Here is an 18,976-nt window from a genome sequence, read left to right as displayed (position 1 = left end):
GGCCCGCCAGGGTGCTTACCCTGGCGAGCCGCGTGCCGAACGTTGCCGACCCCTGTTCTACAGTCTCTTAGTACATCACAAAGTGTTCTGGTTTTATTCTCATGGTCACCATGTCATTAGAACATCTCTATAAATCAGAAGTCTAGTTGTTCCTCATGCTTCAGTTGAATACATTGAAAGCAATACTTGGAATCTCAAAAATTCTGCTGACAAACAATAAAAAATAACTAATATGAACATGTACATTGTAATGGAAACTGCGTACAGAAAAGCTACAACAAAAAGGTGTCTGGACTGGTACAGAGATCTCAAAGAAAGAAAATCACTAAGAAAGAAAAAAATCATTTTTTCTTTTTGGTCTTCTATACCAGTCCAGACCCCTGACTTCTCCCAAAACACTTCAAGCACCCGAGTTAGGGAAGCATAGTATCTCAGAGCCAACTGCAACACCCTTCTGCCAACAACCACTTCTGCAAGCACCTGTACATTAATGTATAATGTCTGATGAAGTTTTACATGCCTTACAAATCTTTAACATCTTAAAAACTTCTTGGCTCAGATATTACTTTCTAAATAGCACTTTATTCCATGCTGAGATCCATTATGTAAACCTCTGGTGCCCTATTATGCATGTCCAACAATTGAATTTTACTCTGCTTTAGCAATTCTGGACAGAAAGTGGGCAAAGCAATTTTCTGCTTCAAATGGAAGGTACATGTAATCTTTGTTCTGAATTCTAGAAGGGTCTAAACACAAATATAGCCAGGTGCAGAAATGATGGAAGCCTCTCTACAAGACAGTACATATCACTCTCCTATCCTTCAAATCAGTTTGCAGTGATGAGAAACAGAATCTTTACCAAACATAATGAAACCCTCTCTTCACTGTCTCTAAAGGGGAGTTGTGAGAGCATACCAATTTTAAGCTCCAAGCATGAATCACAGCTTGCTTTACTGATCTCAGGCTTTACTGATCTCAGCCTTCAGAAACATCTGGGTGCCTACCTACAGGAACAGAGTTAACCATTTAACCATTCTTCTGAATCCTACAACTACTCTCCCATTTGGGGTAAAATTCTAGTCAGCAATTTTGAACATACTGTGGGTTCTAGCATCTTAGTGGGTGACCACCCAGTTGATATTGTTAGTGATATCACCTACCTTGGCTCTCTTGTCGATAACATGGGCAGCATCAAGAAATAACTTGAAGCCCTCACTGCAAAACTGTCATCAGTAATGATGCACCTCATTAAGAACATCTTTCACAACCAAACACCCTGATAAGTAGAGAGATGAAGCTGAGAATATATAATGCTTCAGTGGCTGGATGGTGTCAGACACCTGTCCCTCATAGGCATTCTACCCAGTAGTGCACTAGATTTGGCTCAGGTCAGAGCATCATGGAGGCACATAATACATTTGATGGCCTCTAAGCTGTCCACCCAACCGCATAAAAACTAGCCTACAACTGCTGCAAACTGGACTTTAATGTTGGTAGCACTCGGGCTCATGTCTACCTGGCTTGAAGAAATTCTAGAATGAAAGCAACATGGCAAGACAATCTTTCCCTCCTCATGCCAATCACAGAACGACCTCCAAATTCTCTAGTTTTCTACAAGGTTGATCACTAGTCTTCAAACACAGTACACCTTTTGTGCATTCAGCAACTAATTGAAAGAGAATCTTGTCAGATCCTCATTATAGATTGTTCTGCTAATCAGAAGGTCTTGTATCACTAATATTATTATTGACCTAATCAAAGACATACTCATTAACTCTAGCAAGGCTACAGTGCACACAAATATGCAACTAGGAATGAATCTCAACAAGTAGAGGTTGAAGATTCCTTTTCTCAACACACTGGCTTTAATAGGGAGAAGAAAAAATAAACAAGCAGCTGTAATGAGAACCTCTAATAAATTTCCCAAATAGCTGCAGCATGAAATTGACCTGCTTCTTATCAATTTCACAGTTGCTCAGGGAACTCTTAGGGTACGTCTATACCCAGCCGCTAGTTCGGCGGCTGGAAATCGAACTTCTGGGTTCGACTTATCGCGTCTTGTCTGGACGAGATAAGTCGAACCCGGAAGTGCTCGCCGTCGACTGCGGTACTCCAGCTAGACGAGAGGAGTACCACGGAGTCGACGGGGGAGCCTGCCTGCCGCGTCTGGACCGAGGTAAGTTCGAACTAAGGTACTTCGAACTTCAGCTACGTTATTCACGTAGCTGAAGTTGCGTACCTTAGTTCGAATTGGGGGGTAAGTGTAGACCAAGCCCTAGAAACAGCACTGAAAAGGGACAATATTTGGGCATTTTTCACTCCGCAAAGCTACAAGCAGCAACATAGCACTGGAGTGGTTTGTCGGAGATATCATGACCTCAAGTTTGTACCCAGTTCACGTTTGGATGATTATCTTCATATTCATACGGGTTAGGTCAGACTGACTCTTTGGACAGTGATTAGCTATTGGTAGTTTTATGTGGTTATTTTAAAATAACGTTTTAATGTTTCTACGTATGTTATGGAGCCTTATAGTTTCTATACCCAGCACGGTCCTTTCACACAGTCCTTGCATAACTGGCAAGCTCCCCAGAAAGTCCTGTCACTGAGCAATTCTGAAAACATTCTTTAAACCAAAGGATATTTACAGGCCAAAAAAAAAAAAAAAAAATCATGTCTAATTGGAATAGCTGTCAATTACTTAAGGGGAAACCACTTTAAAATGCTGTCATTTCTTCAAAAAACAAACAAGTCAAAAAACCCACATTAAAGCTTGGAATTTCAAAATTAATATTACACTTAAAAGTTATGGGACTACACAGTTAATCTAAGATAAACATCCTTAATTCTACCTTGGTAAAAACATCCTTAAAACAAATAGACAGCTCTATCTTCAAGCCCTACACATCAGTGATTCCAAAGAAATGAAGACGCCATCTAACAACAATGCTCCCTCCTGCAAATATACCGTATGCTCCTATAACATTTAAACCAAAGTGCATTAAGTATTCCATTATAGCCTGCCTTCTTTAAGACCACAATAAGGTTACATCTCTTCAACAAAAGCAGCTATATTCAGGACAATAACTTGGAATAACCCAGAAAGGCTTCAAATATAAAAATGTTATACTGTGAAACAGCATAGACATATAGCTATCAAATCTGGGCTACAATCCTCAAGACATGGACAAAAAAAAGTCAGTAACAAATGCCAATGACACAGTGTTCTGGGAGGTGTGTGTGTGGGGGGGTCACATACAGGCAAAATATTCAAATAAGTCAATCTGCAGATATCTGTATCCACAGGATGCCAACTTTGCGAAGACTTAGTAAAACTTCTCTTCGCAATGTCACCATCTTACATGACTGAAGTAACCATTATGGATGGGTGCATTTACATACTTTCAATGCTAAATTTGAAGTACTAGACTAAGGCCCTGATCCTGCAAAGCATTTAACTTTCAACATGAGTAATTCCATTAAAGTCCATTTATTAGCCCTAAAGAGGTACTATAGGACTCTTTTAAGAGGAAGAAAAAGGTGTTTCAACTACTAGGATTGTAGGAGTAACAAAAAAAGGCATGCCCTGGGATTCACTGTTTTTAATCACTGGAAGATGGGAGGAGTCAGGAGGAGTGAAACTGTTAGCAGATGGCTGCATGTGAGCAAGTGGGTCTTTTCAGGAGTAAGTGCATGCGAATAAATGCAAGTGTAAATGTGAGTAGATATGTATAGATTCATCCGTGAAAACAAACAGGCGTGTGGAGGTTAAAAACAGAATAAAGGGGATAAATTAAAGAAAAACAAAGATGTTTATAGGAAAAGGAGGAAGAGACAAAACACATAAGAGAAAGGAGAGAACATAGTACAATATAGGAAAAGAATATAAAGGGTGAAAAATAAAGAGGGAACATTCAAAACAAACAGAAAATATAGAACAATCTACAATAGGAAATAAAAAGTGGAATTAAATCAAAAAGGGGAAACGTGATTATAAAAAAAGCACAAAGTTATGTTTGTTCTGGGTATTTTTAAATTTATTCAATAAAAAATTGATTGCCAATGCTACAGTTAGATACAGTACAAACGGTACAAAACAGTTTCAATTCCTTTAATTTGCAAGACCATACTTTTTAAGGGTCCGTGGCTATTTGGGAACATAGTAGCATTAGTAGGCTTACTCCTTGGGCCAGTAAGTCTTGGGAAAAAATTTCAAAATCAGAGTGCAGTTCTTTCTATGATACTGAGCTTAAAGGAAAATTCCATTAATTCATTCTAATAACTTCAAACAGCGAAGTAAAAATTTACCAAAAAAGAAGTTTACGTTTTCAGAACAGCTTCTGTTGAAACCGGATCTGCCAAAAAACCCTGAATTTTTTGTCCCACTAAATGGCTCTGTTGATCAAGGAAATCCTGAGCTGTTCAGCATAAGGATGACTGTTATACTCCATTATTTGTCAACAGCATTTGGAAGGTCACTGTACTGAAATAGTCCATGAAAGACACTGAAGCTGCAAGCAAAAGTCTTCACTCCCTTCTTCTCCCCAAGCAGCAGCAAGCAAAAGCAGACACTCCCTTTCCACTCCAAACAATCCTTCCCCTATCTCAAGGAAGTTTTAACTATTTTAAGTACCTGAAAATATTACTTTGTCAGTTGTTGACTATCATAAAATAGCAGCCTCAAACTTGGAAAAAGGAATCCCTCATGAAGCCCTGCAGAGATGGCTGGAGAATAACTCTTCCACAAGCTTCTGCAGCTTTTTGCTGCTGAAAACACAAAATCTACTCAAATACTCTGATGAGAAATTTCAGCATTTAACAACACACATATAAACAAACACCATGATTATCTTCATTCATAACTGTCTCTACATGTAAATACTGCCATCGGACTCATCTAAATCAATGTTTACCTCTCTTGATGTTTACGTTAGAAGGCTTTAATTTCACCAAGATCTAATGATTTATGTATAAGACTTAAACACTTAGTAATATAATCTTCGTTAGAACTAGAAGTTTCACCACTCTTATTGATGATATATTATATAGTTTAGTTTTCCTTTAATGGCTACTAGTAGTTATCTTATAGAAGCAGCACATTTGAGGAAGAAGTATAAGGGACAAGCTTTCTCACAGGTGCCTCATTAAATGGCATTTTTACAACTGCCCACAGTCCTCTGATAAATCAACACCATTTGCTTTTTTTGATTTTCCATTAATACAGTTTGATGTGGCTGTCTCAGAGTTATTCCAAATCACCTCCAACACAGTGGACTAAGACATAAATATTCAGATTGGGACGTTTACATCAGTATCAAGGTAAGCTGAGTTATCACTAATACAGACAACTTTTTGTAAGATGCATGGGGGTTTTTTTAAATGCACATTTGAGTAATGACAAAAGTGTGATGACAAAGAGACCTCCATACGTTTATCCCATTATCAAGAGATAAGGGGCCAGTATAACTGCTCTTTATTACAAATACTGACTGGTTCATCATTTTCAATCTCAATTCAGGGCAAGAAAATTGAATTCATATCAGACCTCACCCCAAATTAGCAATACTTTAAGATTAATTTATCTATAATTTTGTAGTACTCTGAATTAATATAAATACCCAGGCATTAAAAATATCATGAATACCCGCACAAACAGAAACTGGTCACATCATTAACTGAAACAGCTTTAGATGAAAAAGAAATATATAGATTACAAATTAATGAAGAACAATCTGTGTGAAAACAAATACTTTATTAACTTACGACGGAACAGTGTCCATATTCAGACCTACATTTCTTCTTTTACCCATCTCTTTTTTCCATTTTTTTCTTCTTGCTCTTCCTTCTTCTCTATGGCATTCATATTTATTGAAAAACATAGCTGTACAAATATTTTTCATGATTGACGTTTTTGTATTTTCTTTTCATACCTTTTACATTTTACTGTTATATGATTTTATATCCTGAAATTTTATCTATACCATTCAGTCGATAGGGATGTTGACTGGAGTCAGGAGACCTGGGTTGGAGCCTCAGGTCTGCCATTGACACCTTGAATGTCCTTGGTCAACTAACTTATCTGTGTCTTAGTTTTCGTGTAAAATGGGGCTAATGCTTATCCGTATTCGTGTGACTGGATTCACAAATAAGAATAAACTTGTGAAAAATATTCCATGTTAGAATAACGGTTCTTTATCATGCTAAAAAGTGCATGTCATTACAAACTCACACAATAGTAAGTCACTAAGGTTTCCTTTGTAATTTTGGTCTATGAAGATATTGTGTGCGCTAGTCCATCATGTAGTTATCTTTAAAAGATCTGATGCTTAAAATAAATATTTACACAATAAAAAGTATGTTGCAATGTTTGTAATTAACTAAGGATTGTGAAGTCCACGAACATGAAAGCTACTACAGAAAATTTAATACTGTAACTTCCTTTGTAAAGTGCTTTGACACCTACAAGTGGAAAATACTACATAAATTCGAAGCATTAGGACACTTAGGAAAACAAGCCTACCATATCACTTACTTGCAATACTATCTGGTTTATTTAAAAAAAAAAAAAAAAAAAAAATCACAGAGTCAAATTCCTTCATATTTTCCATACAGTAGAACCTCAGAGTTACGAACTCCTTGGGAATGGAGGCTGTTCATAACTCTGAAATGTTCCGTAACTCTGAACAAAACATTATGGTTGTTCTTTCAAAATTTTATAACTGAACATTGACTTCATGCAGCTTTGAAACTTTACTATGCAGAAGAAAAAATGCTGCTTTCCCTTAATTTTTTTAGTAGTTTATGTTTAACACTGTACCATACTGTATTTGCCTTTTCTCTTTTTTTGGTCTCTGCTGCTGCTTGATTGCATATTTCCAGTTCCAAATGAGGTGTGTGGTTGTGACTGGGTCAGTTCATAACTCTGGTATTGGTAACTCTGACGTTGTACTGTACCTAATCAAAAACTACTTCCCATGAAATAATGTCACACTCTCAAATGTTAATAAATGCTTTACAATTTGCAAGAGTAAATGTAGATTTGGCAATGTATAGCTGAGTTACACAACCATTTTTCTCTGAAGTTTCCTCTCCTTGCCAAAAAGAGGTGCCAACAACTTGCAATTATTTCATGTTAGAGGTGAGACACATATGAATGTTGATATAGTGCTCTGTGATTGTTTTTAGGACCGTGTATTAGTATCTTCATACTCCTGGACATCCTTTATATCTCTGGAAATTGAGATGTATCATTTCAATGAAGAGTTTTTTCATCCTGATAAAGTTTTTCAAATATATGCACAAATACATTTTCAAGAGTCTGTTCTGTATTAGCAGAGTGGAGCCTATTAAAAGTACATTTATAAGGCATCAAATATGATAGTACAATTCTGATATCAATAATATATCGGACTAAAAATTTAAATGCCTGTCTATTTCAATTTAAATACCTGTTCTATTTCAAACAGCTAACTCCATGTCAAATTAAACATGAGTACATTTTAGAAAGCCAAACCAACGTGGTAGTTTACTTTAAAGTATAATCTAGATAAAAAGGAAATAATCTTTAGCAGTTAAAAAAAGTTGCCCCTCAAAAAACAATTAATAGCTATACAGACTTAGCAAATGTGTTACAGCGTAGTTAAGGAATTGTAAACCATCTCTTCCTATAACTCAAAAGTATATGACGGCACCAGTTAGCATGATCTCCCCCTAGTGACTTAGCTGGAGCTAACAAATATTCAGCAGAACCCTTTATAGGACAAGGTCTTCCATATCTCCACTTCCGTTACAGAAGTAAACATTAACCTGCTTCTGGGACTGGGAATTCCATGATCGAAGTGATACAGTACTGGGGAATGTTTTTTATTATAATAAAATATATTGTTGCTCTTTCTAAAGCTTTTTTCACAAACTGAAAGTTTCTTCCTCATGCACTCCAATCAAATGTTCCTCACAACAGCAGTTTTCAACCAGGGGTCTGGGGCTCCTGGGGGGCCGCAAGCAGGTTTCAGGGGCTCCGCCAAAATAAACCAGAGAGCAGGGCCAGCATTAGACTCACTGGTGCCCAGGGCAGAAAGCTGAAGCCCGAGCCCTTCCACCTGGGGCTGAAGCCAAAGCACATGCAACTTAACTTCGTGTGGCCCCGGGCAATTACCCTGCCTGCTACACCGGCCCTGGCTTTTAATCTACTGGTTATGCAGAAAAACAGTTGTTGTGGCACAAGTGGCCCATGGAGTCTTTATAGCATGGGGGGTGGGGGGGCTCAGAAAGAAAAAGGTTGAGAATCCCTGCCTTACAATATGAACTTCTGAAAAGGAGTGGGAAAGCAGTCTAAATCTCAGTGAGTAAGAAAGGATGTACAAATTATCATTATAAACAAAAACAATGGATTCAGTTGCCAATAAAAACATGTTATTCCAATAGATACAATATGTTTATGAAAACCTAATTAAAAAGAAGCAAAAAAATGAAATTAGCAAATGGATTTTTCATGTTAAGTGTTACTCTCAGTAAATGATTACTGAATCAGCACCTAAATCTTGTTTGACAGTCTAAATGGTAATCCTGGTAAATCTGCAATAGCTCTGCTTCATATTCACCTTGCATAAAATCCCAGGTCCATTTCAGAAAATTCTATTCAAGATACTGCCATGGGTTCCATTATTCAAGCAAAAATAAATAAATAAATAAAAACCTAATTAGCGCAACTAAAAAAATTTGTTTATACTTCACAGCTACCCAGTCATAGTAATCACCACAAATTAAAAAAAAAACAAAAAAAACAAACAAAAAAAACTTTGCTAAAATGAAGTTAAGTTTACAGGCACAGATCAGTGGTTTGAAAGCATGATTATTTCTGAGAACAGTATTTTAAAAAATGTTAAAAGTCAAACATTAGAAAGCACAGAAATACAATTTTATGATAGCATGCCTGCCTCTCTCTCCCCTTCCCCAATCTGTTTTATGCTTTTATCCCCTCCAGAACTCTAGGAGCTTGGGGAAAGTTATGAAGGGGAGACAGGCTTTTGGTGGCAGGCCCTGGAAGGAATGGAAAGAACAGTTACAGCTAGGTGAAGGAGATTATGAGCAGATCAAATCTATAGCGAAAGACAGGGAAATAGAGCACAAACTGCTTCCCTGGCTTCTGCAGTGGGGGGGAAAAAAACAAAAACAAAAATTTAAAAGCAAATTTACCTGAAAACAAATTACTTTCTGCCTTTAAGACTACCTAAAATCTTCTGAAGCAAAACCTACAGAAGAAATTCTGACTATACACTGCTCTGATCCTGCATGCTGAAAGTCGGAAACACAAATGGAGAAGAAAAAGAGGATACACTATCAGCTAGAATGAGAGGAGCACTAACTATTACAAATTTATTTTATTCTGACTCCACATATTGGTAGACTTCTATTGATTTTCTTTAAACCAAAGTAATTTCTCCAGGCTGAGATTGAAGCCAGTTAAACAGTAATTTATCATGCAAATTCTGATACAACCTTAACCTTCATGCTGTTGTAACAGCAAACCAAACACCATAGCAGAGCATAAAAAAATTACTCAATACCAACTAGCTCAAAATCTAAGGTCTTGTCTACACTAGAAAAAGTATTTGCCAGAAAACCCTCTTAGTGGCGAGGCACCTTATACCAGGCAAAAGACTTATTTGTCTATAACTTACACCAGTATAACTTATACCAGTTCCCCGAACAAAATAAGCTATACCAGCAAGAACTTTTTTGCCAATATAACTGCATTTATGCTGGGTTTTTGTCAACACAGCTATGTCCGTTAAGGGTGTGATTCCTAATCAACCCTATGCCAGCAACACTTTTAAGAGTGTAGACTGAGCATAAGCATACCAGTGCTTCCACACTCAGTCCACTCCCACCCACACAGATCATATCTCAGCAATTTAAAAGAATAAAAGTTATATACTATTTAGTGTGTACTGAATTTAAAGAATTAACTATTCAATATGCTTTTAAAAACTAACTTACAACTAAGATCAGTTCGACTATGGGAGAAAAAAACTTGTAGAATATGTTATTCAATGAATTTCATCAGTATTAGTTTAAGTATTCAGTGACTAGTAACTGACCAGCTACAGAGTTAGTTGAACACCTCCCATTCCAAAGGCCCCTTGCTACTGTGAGGGTGGATGAAGAATTTTTGCTATTTTACCACTAGACCAACATTCTGGCTGTGGTAAACTGGATTATCATCATTCTAGTACCCCTTTTACCAGGAAGCTGCTCCACTGTCTGCCTCTGCTGAAGCTCATAGATTTCCCAAACAGCAGAAGTGTGAAACTGACCTGATTTATCTGAAGAAGTGAGGTTTTTACCCACGAAAGCTTATGCCCAAATAAATCTGTTAGTCTTTAAGGTGCCACCAGACTCCTTGTTGTTTTTGACCTGATTTATGTTCTTGGTGCTGCACCCAGGGTTGTGAACAGCAGAAGTAAAACTAATAAAGACTCTAGAGAATTTCAACTGGTCTGCCATTTGGGAAAGCCCTGAGCAGCATCAGACACTCCTGAATCATCTGTCTGCAGACTTTGGAAAAGAGTACTGCATCACTTTACACAGAAGAAAAAAAGTGAAATTTTTCTCCCCATTAGGTAAAACCTTTGATTCTGCAAAAGTTAATGATAGTTGTCCAGGAAAACTTCCTACTTGCCCCAGGCAAGTAGATTTTTCATGTCCTGGCCTTAAGAATAGTAAAACAAAACTATAATTTAGTAGCTTCATATCAAACTGTCACTAGATAGTAATATTACATAGTCAACATACAGTACAGTTTGCAGTACTGTTGTAGTCGTGCTGGTCCCAGAATATTAGACACACAAGATGGGTAAGGTAATATCTTTTGTTTTATAGAATATTAAGGTTGGAAGGGACCTCAGGAGATCATCTAGTCCAACCCCCGGCTCAAAGCAGGACCAATCCCCAATTAAATCATCCAACAGATTTTTGCCCCATATCCCTAAATGGCCCCCTCAAGGACTGAACTCGCAACCCTGGGTTTAGCAGGCCAATGCTCAAACCACTGAGCTATCCCTCCCCTCCCACTTACAGGCATCAAGAAGAACTCTGTGTAAACTCGAAATCCTGTCTCTTTCACGAACAGAAGTTAGTCCAATAAAAGATATTACCTCACCCACTTTGTCTTTTTAATATACTGTAGTATTTAGCATACTTTCTCCAGTATGCTGCAAAAGAGAGCTTGTATACTGCTTATGCAATACAGCTTGTTCACTATTTTTCAAATCTGAACTACTTACCTGCACTATAGTTGTGTTCTGCTATTGAACTTCCTCATTACCAGTGTTCAAAATATATTTCCAGCAATTCCCCAGTCAACAAAGAGCTTCAGCAATACTGATTCACAGAACTTGGCACTCTTCCCTTTGAAGTAGTATTAACCAATTCTCCATTATGCCCTTTGGGGACACTACACTACTGAATGCACAGCAGTTGTTTTAGAATTGGAGCAAATCAGTAGTCCTGACACTAAAGACTCTATGGGTGTTTTTGTTGTTTTTTTCACAAGGGCAGGGGTATTATTCCCAGAATTTAGATCAAATTTCAATTTGGATAATTGAATTCTGCCTACCTACAATTCATGTATTAAGCAACAGTGTACAGAAACAGTACACAAGCAGTATAGTTCATTAATGAATGAAACGATTCCTAAAATGGTAAGCCAGCATAGTTAGCGTAAAACTTAATAGCTCAAAGATCGACATGTGCCATAACCATCCAACTGATAAGTCAGGGTACTGTCATATGCAAAACTGTAGTAGGTCCAGAAAACTAACTGGCCTCAGGGCAGGTGTATCAAACCTTGCTTTTAATTTCTGGGTCCATGAGCACAGCTGTCATAAGAACCAGAAAAAGGTGTATTTAAGTATTTAAAACTAGAAACAGGCAGGATGCTTAGTGTGAAACATTTTGATAAGACACTAATTTTTAAACCTCCAGAGCACAACTCTATATGATGTCAACAGCCTGGCCTGGTAAACAGAGTTCTGATTATATTAATGTACGTTTCTTGAAACAAAATCTGTAATTATTGTTTTTTCTCTGAAATATACATGGCAAGGATTTGCAAACCTGTTAAAACTTCCCAAATATATAAAATAGTTACAAAGACAAACAAAAAAACACCTCCACAGCACAGTATCACTATAGTGTGAGATGCTATTCTGATCTTATAATGAAATATACAGACAGACAAGGGAAAATCTTGGCCCCATTACAGTCAATGGAAGTTTGGCCATTGGCTTCAATGGGGCCAGGATTTCACCCATTACTACAATTGTTTCTAAAGTGGAACATCTTACTTAGTTTGCTCCTGTCTTAATAAAATTATACTTGGCTCTACAGGAATCTCTTAGACTAATATGAATTATACCGTTGCCATCAAAGTTTTGCATGTAAATAATGCCGATTTTAAAACCTTTATGTTACCATTTAAATACAAAAAGCTGCATTAATGTAGTATTCGTAACAAACTATCTAAAATAGGGAAGTTTGAAATGAAAGTTATCAACTTCATTCTTAACTCATCACACTGTGCTTAGCTATTTAAAAATAATATAATAGTGAAAACAGTGAAATATTTGAACACAACAAAAAACTAACCTCTCTGCTAGGAGTCACAATTGAGTGAAATAACTTGTACACAAACAAAATCTGTCTCTCTCAGAATACTGGCTATATTTCTGGATTCAATTCCTGCCTTTGTCACAGTGTTACTGGGTGGCATTGGACAGTTCACTATTTGTAAAATGAGGATACTACTTCCCTATTTCATAATGGTATTATGAGGATACAGTCATTAATGTTTGTGAAGCATTCAGGTACTACAGAAACTGGGTTCACATAAGTTCCTGGATAGGTAAAATATGTACCCCTCATGCCATACTTGGTACTAGACTACAGCCCATACTTGTGAGAGTAGAGGCTCTCCAAAGCACACTCAAGTAGTTACCCAGATATTCTTAAATAAGGGAGAGTAACAGGCCTTGTCTACACTAAATTCCTTTCTTTAAATTTCCCACCATTGCTACTACCAGCAGTCCTAGCAACAGTGCGAGTATTAGGCCCTGTCTATATGTACATGCACTCCACAGCTGCAGCGTGTGTGGCGAAGACACTTTATGTCAACGGGAGAGAGCTCTCCTATCAGCATTAAAAAACCACCTCCACCAGTGGCATAAGCTGTGTTGCCATTCCACCTCCATAAGTGGCATAAGCTGTGTCAGCAGGAGAAGCTCTTCCGCCGACATAGAGCTGTGCACACGAATGCTTATGTCAGTGTAATTTATGTCATGCAGGGAGGTGAAATATTCACACTCCCTAAGCAACAAAAGTTTTGCTGACATAGGCTGTAGTGTAGATCTAGCCACAGGCCATATCTACACTACTACTTATGTCAGCAAAATTTATGTTGCTCAGGGGAGTGAAAAAACACCCCCCTGAGCGAAATAAGTTTTGCTGGCATAAGTGGTAGTGTGCACAACGCTACGTCGGTGGGAGCGCTTCTTCCGCCAACATAGCTACTGCCACTCGTTGGGGGCATAGAGCGGCTACGCGAGAGATCTTACAGCAATGTTGCTGCAACGGTACAGCTGTGCTGCTGTAAGGTCTCTAGTGCAGACATACCCTTAGTTAAGAAAGGCCACCAGTGATCTATCTGGTTGCACCAACTGGAAACTTGAAGGGGGGGGGGGGGGAAGTCTAGTAGTGACAACCAAAAGGAAGGCAAGTCCAAAAATAAGAGAAATGCAGAAGCTGGGCTAATAGCTTATAATGCTCAACTGGAAAAAACTGAGGAGAAGGGGATGAGAATGCACCAAAGTAAGAATGGGAAGTCATCTACCTAGCCTAGCTGAAGTTCATGGCTGAATTGGAGAGTTAGTACAAGTTCAGAATCCAGTTTTACAACCATAAAAAAACAGAGACTGCTTTTTGACTGAAGAGCCAAATATAATTTACTTTCTGAAAACGACTAACTTTTTTTCTGGCTAAGTCTCTCTCATTATCTCCTGGTAATTTAATTAAAGTTGGGTCTTAGGAATTCAGAGTTTTATGTAATATTCTGAAATCAGTTAGTCCTACTTGCTTTACTTTTTTTAACAAAAAAATACAACACTGCTAATACAACACACAATTACAGCTAAACTGTCTGTAAAATACTTTGAAGATTAAAAACACTGTGTGAAGTAATTATTAATTGTATTATTCTAGTCAATGCACCTTACATATTAACTGAACACCTTAAAAACCTATAGCTCATTGTATACATTCTGAAATATTTAAACTGCACAGTCCAAAACAAGTTTGTTTAACTAGACACAATACTTAAGGGTTTAGTGTCTCACTGTATCTCAAAACCTTAAACATTATTTTAAATGATTCAAAACACTAATCCTGCTCTAAAAGAAATCAACAGCAAATATCCCATTCACTTCAAGGTGCAGGATTGTGTCACAAATGACTGAAGTCACACAGCTTCAAAGAAGGCTGAAGGCTAACATAATCCATTGGTCTTCCTCTAGATTGGATCTAAGCACCTTTCAGTGCAGTCTGTTTCTGAAACCCCTAACAGCTAACTCTGAAAAGGTAATTTGTGCACGGAAGATACTACTACAATTGTTCTTATGGAAAGATCCAAAGGCCAACTATCCATTTCCAGTCTTTCATATGCTAAAAAAAGTTATTATCAAAGTAAGAAAAATGCTGCTTGAGAACCTATTAGAGTTTGATTTAAAGATATTTACTTTGCATATTTTGACTTGTGATGTTGACAATTTGTGTTTTAATGTTATAAAGCTTAAACTTTTTGAATATCAATATCTACTGTCATTAAATGACGGTCTGACCCCCACCCCCATCATTTCCTGCAACTGTGAAATTTTAAATTAATAAAGTAAGACTTCACATTTTCAGCTGAATTTCATTTATTTTTCCTCAACTAACAATTGAATTGGTTGTATGGTTAATTAAATTGCTAGAAACTAAAAACATACTGAGATACTAAATTAATTTACATTACCACCTGTCACTGAAATAAGCAACAAGAACATACTTTAAAAAAAAAATAAAAAGGTCATCTGATGACCAACTGCTAAATGAATAGGGTCCTACCAAATTCAGGTCCATTTTGGTTAATTTCATGGTCAGAAGATTTTAAAAATCGTAAATTTCAGGATTTCAGCTATTTAAATCTGAAATTTCATGGTGGTGTAACTGTAGGGGTCCTGACCCAAAAAGGAGTTGGGGGGGGGGGTCCCACAATGTTATTGTAGGGGAGGTTGTGTGCTGCTGCTGGTGGCGGCGCTGCCTTCAGAGCTGGGCAGCTGGAGAGTGGCAGCTGCTGGCCGGGAGCCCATCTCTGAAGGCAGCACCAGCAGCAGCGCAGAAGTAAGGATGGCATGGTATGGTATTTCCACCCCTTCTTCTGCGTTGCTGCCTCAGAGCTGGGCCCTCAGTCAGCAGCTGCCACTCTCCGGCCACCCAGCTCTGTATAGTATAGGGTAAAAACAGACAAAAGACCAGATTTCACGGGGGAATCCCAGATTTCACGGTGCGTGATGCATTTTTCATGACCATGAATTTGGTAGGGCCCTATAAATGAACAATAAATTAAATAGGATTGTGTAAGTTTAAATATTTAAAAAATAACTGTTTCTGAGAAAAAACAAAAGATAGGTTTATCCATCAAGAAAAATACAACCCTGAAGAATTATGGATTACATAAAACCCTTATGTGATACATAAAATAGGTCAATGTCTTGCATCTGAAGAAGTGAGGTTCTTACCCACAAAAGCTTATGCTCCCAATACTTCTGTTAGTCTTAAAGGTGCCACAGGACCCTCTGTTGCTTTTTACAGATTCAGACTAACACGGCTACCCCTCTGATAATTTTTTTCCTGAAATTCCTAGATGGAAATCCCAGACCCACACAGCAAAGTAAACAAGGTGTCATACTATGTTTTAAAAGTGATCATGTAAACTACAGGAAAAAAAATTAATTAAAATATTGTTTCATAATTTATATGGCAATTTTCATCTCAAAAAGGATCACAAAGCATTTCACAAGTTCAAACTGACAAACTACAGAAAAAGAATTACTTCACCCATCACTGAAATGCAGCAAACTCTGGGGTGAAGCATGAAATCTATTCTAGCTATTTTTTAATTGGATTGAATCTACAGGGGCAATTTAGGAAGGAAATTCTTGCAAAAAGTAGCACAGGATCCTTAACGGTGCCAGGTAATCACATCCAAAAGATGGCACCTGGCACCATTAGAACTGGAGGAAGGAAAAATGTAGAGGCTGGGAAGTTACTGAATACTTTATAGGAAGCCAAAAGAGTTTCAATTCCTTGGCTCCTACCTTAAGACTAAATCACCAAAACAAGGTGAAATTCACCTCTTCTATATAACTCACCAATACAGATTGAATTTACTTCTAACTCCCCCAGGAAAAAAAAAACAAAGCACCCCAGCTTGTTTGAATTTCATTCCCACCCACCAAATGACCCCCACATCAGGATGACTGTCTACCCACATTTCATTACTCCCATCAAATGACCTCCCACCTCCGGGTGTCCCCCCACAACCATCACACCACCCGAGCCCCTCTCATCCGCTATGCGGGGACGGGGGGGAAACAGCAGGGCAGAAAGGGGAGACGGATCGTGACATCACAGAGAAGTGGTTTGACATCAGCTCGATTATGATGTCGATTATCTTGTATCTCAACGGTCACCTCGTCTCCACAGTGGAGAAACCCGCCTCCGACACCCTGCTCCGCCCGGCGAGGGCGACGTCCCTCCGCTGCGGCCCGACAGCCCTCACCGCTTACAGGGAGGCTCCTTTCGCTTCCCTCAGGGGCCCTGCATCGAGCGGCCGCCCTCCCCTGGTACCGCGCCAGGCCGCCGACTTGCCCGCAGAACCGGGTCGGGGCGACCCTACCCCCGAAAACGGGGCTCGTTGACCCTCCGGGGGCCCTGAAGCCGCCTGCCCGGGCCTGCCCTCCTCCATTTTCTAGTCAGGCCCAGCGCCCCTAGGCCGTAGGCGGCGACCACCCCTTCTCCGCACCCCCCCGCCTCAGTGCGGGCGGTGTACCCTGGTGTCCCGGATTCACCTCAGGCCGCCTCTCTCACTCACCGTCGGGAGGAGGGGACAGATCTCGCCGGCACCGGGGGTCTCAGCCGAGCCGAGCCGCCATTTCCTCCTCGCAGCAGCTCCTCAGCGCTGGGCGCGGGGCACCACTCCTCCCCAGCTACCATAGAGACTGACATGGCGGCGAGGCGTGGCCCAGAGAGTCAACCGGTCGGCGCTCCCCTCTCTGTTCCACACACTGCTCCCGTGAGGACTTCTGGGGCGCTGCGGGCAGCTACCGTTCGGAAAACATAGAGCGCGAGGAGGAGGGACGCCTGCGCAGCCTCGGGGGGGAGTGCCGCGCGCGCTCTCGGGGGCAGGGGAGAGCGCTGCCATGCCATCACGTGGGTAGCTCCATGCAGGGGCGGGCGCCGGGCAAAGGGGGAGCAGCAGAGCTCCAAGGCGGCAGGGCAGGGGCTCTGCTGCCAAGCGGCCGAGACAGCCAAGGCAATAACCTCTGAAGTGAGAGGTATCCACAGGGGGCTGCTAGGGGAACCCCTCTCTTCCTACGGAAGTGCAGACAGCAGCTGGCACCGCCCCTTTGGCACATGCACTGTTTTGATGCAGTGGAGGGAGAACTCCTGGGTTCTCTTCTTAGCTCTTCCACCGCCTTCTTTGGTGACTTTGCACAAATTAACCTCTCTGTGCCTCAGTTTTCCCAGCAGTAAAAAAGGGGATAATTCTTACCTCACAGGAGTTAAAGAAGTTTAGTTCATTATTGGCAAGGTGCTTTGAGATCCTAGGCTGAAAGGCACTGTAGCAGTACTAAATATCTTTACAGTGACTTATCCGGGGGAGTTAACATAGCTTTGTCATGGTGATTTTACACTTAATAGGGCAGAGAAGCTGCATCTGCCTGGAAACAACAGACCCAAGACCGGCCCCATTCTCTCCTCCCTCAAAAGCAAATCCTCAATTTATTGTATTTGGTTGGATGATTAAAATTGCAAAGAAATCAGGAAGCAGCATTCTCTGGGAGACCCAGCTGCCCACACAAACAACATTTTTCATATCTGTTTATTCAATGACAATGTTAATCTTTCTTACAGTTATCTCCTTTCCATTCTGTTGTACCTGTAATTGCATTTGAAGTATCACTTAATCACTACTGTAACTGAAGATGCCTAATAAACTCCATTTTGTTTTTAAATAATTTACTATTGAGGTTTTTTTTTAAATACCTTACATACTGATAAACTCTATCCATTATCATAGAGTTTGCAAAACCAAACTAGTTGGGATTTGTCGGGGGGGGGGGGGGGAACAAAGACCTGCTGTCAATGACTCAAAAGTTTGATAGACATTCAAGGACCATTGTTCTACAAAAAAGTACTTTGTCACATGTAAATATATCATGTATTACAGAACCAAACAGGTGCTATTTTTTGCAGTTGTTTTCTATAAAACCGTGATCCTCTAAGCTGCTTTTGGGAGTGGACCTTTGCACTTGCACAGAGCCCCATTCATTTAATTGATTTCACTGGAGCTTCTTGCAATATAAGGACTAAGAACATAATCAGAAAATATAGTAAAATTAAAAATGTGCTTAGTACTAATGCTGTAAAACTATTCATTTCTGATAAATTTATATTTTGAAGCTGAATATATAAAAATGATTGCGTATAGTGGTAAAAGACCTGAATTGGATGTGATGTTAGATAATCTGGGTTCTAATTCCCAGTGCTATTAACTTCCTTTTGTGACATTAGCTAAATCAGCCTCTTTGCCTCTTTTTCTTCAACCATAAAAGGAGGGTAGTAATACTTACCTCACTCGTAAAGACGTAGTGAGGCTTAA

At 39.3% G+C, this 18,976-nt stretch overlaps 1 protein-coding gene across 1 annotated transcript in view; it reads right to left on the bottom strand.

Moving 5' to 3' along the window:
- Nucleotides 1-17,320, bottom strand: part of DIDO1 (death inducer-obliterator 1) — an 87,990-nt gene extending 70,670 nt beyond the window's left edge. Inside the window, exon 1 of the mRNA XM_026652705.1 lies at nucleotides 17,186-17,320. The gene's annotated coding sequence lies outside the window, so the exon portion shown is untranslated. The remainder of the gene's footprint in view (nucleotides 1-17,185) is intronic.
- Nucleotides 17,321-18,976: the final 1,656 nt, after the last annotated feature.

The sequence above is a fragment of the Terrapene carolina genome, unplaced genomic scaffold (assembly GCF_002925995.2).
Source record: "Terrapene carolina triunguis isolate 2854851 unplaced genomic scaffold, T_m_triunguis-2.0 Scaffold130, whole genome shotgun sequence".
In the NCBI taxonomy this organism is placed as follows: domain Eukaryota; kingdom Metazoa; phylum Chordata; order Testudines; family Emydidae; genus Terrapene; species Terrapene triunguis.
This window is presented reverse-complemented; position numbering and strand designations above follow the sequence as displayed.